The sequence below is a fragment of the Molothrus ater genome, chromosome 1 (assembly GCF_012460135.2).
Source record: "Molothrus ater isolate BHLD 08-10-18 breed brown headed cowbird chromosome 1, BPBGC_Mater_1.1, whole genome shotgun sequence".
Lineage (NCBI taxonomy): Eukaryota > Metazoa > Chordata > Aves > Passeriformes > Icteridae > Molothrus > Molothrus ater.
Window position 1 is genome coordinate 141,530,167 of NC_050478.2, and position 5,424 is coordinate 141,535,590.

Genomic DNA, 5,424 nt, shown 5'->3' on the forward strand with positions numbered 1-5,424 from the left:
AGCCCATGCAGACACAGGTTTCCTGCAGGACCTGAGATCCTGAGGAGGAAGGAGCAGCAGAGACAAAGGATTATGGACTGACTGAAACCACCACTGCTCATTCCCTGCACCACTCAGGGAAAGGAGTTCACCAGCGGGGAGTGAAGGAGTGAGGTTGAGCCTAAGAAGAAGGGTGGGGTCAAGAAGATGTTTTTAGTTTTGTGTTTGCTTCTCACTATCCTACTCCATTTTAGATTGGCAATAAAGTAAACTAATTTCCCAAATTTAAGCCTGTTTTGCCCATGACAGTAATTGGTGGATATGCCACTGTCTTCATCTCAGCCCACGAGCTTTTTTTGCCCTATTCTTTCCCCTTGTTCTTTTGAGATGGGGAGTGGGAGGGTAGCTTGGTGAACCTCTGACAGCTAGCCAAGGTCATCCTTTATACCTTAGGCAAGATACTCAGAGAAAAATAAGAAACCAAACCAAATATATTTGGATTTATAGCCGTTCAAGGGGGAAAAAAATCTATGTCATTCTGTAAAAGGCATAAGAAAATCATTGTTACTGAAAATGCAGTAATGATTCTAGACTTTAAGTAGATTGATAAGTGCAAAGACTGTACTACCATTCAAACACACTGAAAAAAATCAGCTTTGATCATGGTGCTCAAACACAAGTAATGCAAAAATCAAATGTGAGTATGAAAAAATTTATCCAGAATTCAATGATTTATGGTAACATACCATCTCAAATGCATCATCAAGGCCTTTAATGATTTGGGAACTACCCACTTCTTTCAGAATATTTATGGGAATAAAGGCATCCCAACTGATAGGAAAGAAAATACTATAGTTAGAGGGAAAGCAGCTGCAGAGTTTGTCTGGAAACTGAGCATGAGGTCAGGGGGCACTCATAAGCTCAAATACAGACTGGCATTCCTACTGCTTTCACTGATTGTGAGTAAAATGCAGTGCAGAAGGTGCAACTAATGAAGGATTTAGAACAGGCAGCTGCTTGAGCCCTACTATGCCATGCTGTGCAGGCAAATGCTCTATCTGAACATGTAAATAGGTTATCAGTAGCAAAACTATGTTACTCTCACTGATCAATTTGGTTGATTTAGCTTATGTTATGGGGGTTTAAAAGTTTGTGCAGTTAAAAAGAATTAAGGATTGTATGATACTTCTTAGCTTTGTTAGTAACAGGACTGACTCCCTGCAGAAGACCAGAGGACCATACTCCTGTGGGTGACACACCCCAGGCTATGACACAGGGGCACTGAGAATTCAGAAAGGTGAACAGGAGATGAAATATTATTCCAGGCAGGAAACACCACATTGCAGTGTGGAACTGGACTGGTAACACTGCTACTCTGGAGATCATTGCTGGTGACCCCCAAGCTAGTCTTTGCTCTAAAGGTAACTACAGAACTGTTTACAGCTGATGGGTCTTAACTGAGGCTAAATGGAAGAGGCAATGAAAATCTTCAGTCTACTGAAGCAAGTGAAATAGTGAAGCACTGAAGTGGTAACAGGTAAGAACTAAGTGAAGCTGAGCTTTTTGTAGAGGATTTGTGGTAGCAGTGTGCCCTCATGGATGGCAGTGGGTGCTTTGTCTGCAAGAAGATGCAGAAATTTCCCTGGAGAAGGTACCTGGATTTCTGTGTGACAGAGAAACACAGCTTGTGGACTACACCAACAGAATGGAAACCATCACTAGCCTTGACCACAGTGTTGGTATGAGCTGTGAAATGGCTTTTCACCAGTGGTACTGGTGCCTGGCACTCCTGTTCAACTCTGCAGAACTCTGGGGAACCTGTGTGAGACTGAGAATTTTCAGAAAGAAAGACATGCACAAGAATTCGGAACAGTATTTAGAGATTTATTCAGGTAAGTCAAAATGGGCACAGGGTTGACTAGAGACTGATCATGCACTATTAGGGACAAAGAGATTCTCAAATGCTTACCAAGACATTCAGTAAAAAGGAAAAGCTGCTGGGAGAACGGATGCTTTCATATGTTCCCTCTGAAGAGGTATTTAAGGGCTTGAAAACTGCAGTCGAAGTCCTAAATAAAAAATTCAGACAAATCAACAAATTTGGCTAAAACTAGACATTTCCAATGAAATTGTCTCCAGTGTCCTTAAAGGAAGTCACTAGATAGACATTTCCAAGGGAAAATTCCCTGGGAACTATTTAATCTTAAGATCTGATCAACAGTTGCCAATTTGAGTAAGTGGATCAGGGGTACTGCACAAATCACTCATGAGAAAGAGACAGAAATCATCTTGGACAGCAAATGTTCTTCACATGTTGGTGAAGGTTCACATGTTGACCATGAGCTGGTCAGGCCAACCAGGACCAGAAGGAATGTGAGCAGGAGATCTCAGAGCAGCTGCTCAGTTCAGAGGGAGCTGCACTGATGCAGCTCAGCTCCCTCATTTTACTGGCAGGTCCCCACCAGCCCATCAAGTTTGCTGAGCACACTGGAAATCAATTTCTGTCTCAGGAAAAACAGGAAGTGACTAGAGGATGCCAAAATGTTACTTCTGTTTTTAAACAAGGAAGAACTGGTTGAAAATCCAGAAAGGGAAATGGAGTTATCTTGTTGCAAGAAAAAAGAATGAAAGACTTGCAATGAGGAAAAAAGCAGACTTTAGAAAAGTCAGTGAACAAAAAGGTAATGTCTTTTGAGATGGTAATCTTGAGAATGAAGGCTGCTGACAATAACTGGAAGCAAATGTATTAAATCTCAAAAAGCAAATTTTCTCTATAGGAAGAAAAGAGAAGTAGTATGAAAAATGCTTATCAATAAGATTATTCCTACCAGAAATGAATGCCTTTAAGTAAGCAGTTGTGTGCACCAATCTGACTAGGATTAAAAAAAACAAAAAAGAGAATAGTTGTTATATACAGTCAGTGACAGAGGTCTATTAAGATCAAACTAGGTGCAGAAATCTCTGAACCAGGGTTGATTTCATACGAGCACTAATTCAGGTCAAGGAAACATAGGTCATAAACAACTGGAGAAGGCTACACATAGTGCCCATGTTCCAGGATAAATCTGCTCATTGTTGCAATGAGCAGAACTGCCTGAAGAGTCAGCTGGAGAAACTGTAAACTGCAAAACATCCTACACTATCTAACACAACATCTTATCTATCTATCTATCTATCTATCTATCTATCTATCTATCTATCTATCTATCTATCTATCTATCTCCATTCTGAGAAGCAGAGCTGGAAGGGAGTGCATGTGGTTGCAATATAGGCTAAGGTTTGAAAAAAATGATCAGCAGTGTGATCCTCAATGCTCACTTTATTTTACATACATGATTTACACCAATGTGATTATAACTATGATGACCTCCACTGAAGTTGCAGGAGTTCAGACTTTTATCTATGACCTTCATTTATAAAGTGAATTTGAATCAATGGTCAGCAAATTCTCAAACTCGTTAATAAACACAGAACAATTTTGCTGTATGGTACCCTTTCTGGTACTAAATTAAAATCCTGTTAAAAGTCAAGTACTTTCACTGTTCACTTCTAATCACAGGTCTGCTCAGTTATGCTGCCCTTTTGAAGATCTACTCTGTATCAATAATTTCTTTGTAATTGTCTTGCTTTTTCTTCTCTTTTGCCAGTCCTGTAACTGAAAAGTCTGAGGCAGATGATAGCAATATTATTATATAATATTAATTCTATTAATAGACTAGGAATACTTCCTAAATTACTGTTATTTTGAGCATCTGAATTTTTAGCTTGTGGATTCTCACATCTGTGTCTTACTGAAAATATTATTCAGGTGCTGGTGTCTCTAACAAGAAAATTTACCTGAGAACCATCCAAGAAAAAAATTGCCCTGCCCTACTTAGAGGTGTATCTTAACTGCTGGTATCAAAAGCAAACAGACAGTACCAGCCAAGGACTCGTACCATCTGGTTTATGTGGCAATGGGCAAGGTAAACCATGTTTTTTATTAATGTCTTTTCACAGCTTATTTATAAACCATTGTGGGGTGTGACAGAGAAGGGCTCTTAAGAAACCCAACAACTGGCGTTACAAAGAATTGAGGGATGAGGTCAGATTTGCAGGCTGTGGCTGTTCCTGGACTGAATCCCATCAGTGACATGAGCAGGGAGGCCTTATTGTAGATTCTGGAGGTCGTGTGAGCTGCTCCTCACTGCAGGGAACCCTGTGCTGGCACCGTGGGGCACGTCCATGGGCTGAGGCCTTTTGTCTCAGCAGTTACATGCCAGTGGGATCCTGAAGCTGCCAGTGATGCTGAAGAAGGAGATCTGGGTCTGTAGTTCTCTATGGATTTACTCAAACTTAACTTAATATACTCATAACATAATTTACTCAAACATAACAGAGAACTGAGTTTCCTTCTGCTGCTACTGGTCCCTTTTCAGCTGTCACCACTGCTCCAAGGTCATTACTGAGAATGCAGCTAACAGCCTTGAAAAATAAACAGCACCAGGGATCAGGGCCTCACATGCCTTTTTTTTTTTTCTTCTTATACACATAATTATTCACTAAATTGTTGCATAGTGTTAAAAATAGAGACCCCTTCCCACATCAGTAATTCTCCAACAGTAAGAAAATGCTTGGCACTGATTTTGACACAGGTAAAATTCTGAATGACTCAGAAGCACCCAGATCCTAAGATCAGGAGGGGCACCTGCTGCTGCTTTATTTGAAGCAGTGTCTTTGGTGACACTCCACCTGCTCGGGGTCCCGCACAGGGGCACACTGTGTACACATCCCGGGCACACACAGGATGGGATGCTCTGGGCACTCAGGGCTGCACGCTGCAGTCCCTGCTGTGCACAGCTGCGGGAGCCCAGGGCCATGGCTCAACGTAGAAATCTCCATCATCCATTCCACTGCATTCCATCCCATCCCATCCCATCCCATACTGGGACAGTCTGCCCAAGGGAGGTGGTGGAGTCACCGTCCCTGGAGGCGTTTAAAGAAAGACTGGATGTGGTACTCAGTGCCATGATCTATTTGACATCGTGGCGTTCGGACAGGTTGGACTCGATGATCCTGGCGGTCTTTTCCAACAGAGCTGATCCTGTCATTCCCCGCCGGGGAATGAATGCTCGCTTGTGCCGCTGCAGCCGCCCCGCACTGAGCGGCCCCTCGCGTCTGCCCGGGCGCATCCCGAGCGGCACTAGGCGGACGCTGTTGTTAAACCCAACCAAGCAGGCGGCAGAGGCATTTCGGGCTTGGCTCTGTTCCCCGTTAGTGCCAGCCCGCGGTCGGGGGTCGCAAGAAGGTGAGCGATCGCCTTCCCCAGGCTCCCGTCCCGGCCGCGGGGAGCGCCCGCCCCGCCCGCGGAACTGCGTGCGCGGCGCTTCCGGGGCGGTTCGGGGCAGCGGCGCCGGGCGGGAGGCGGCGGGCGGAGGGCAGGGCAGGGCAGCGCAGGGCGGCCCC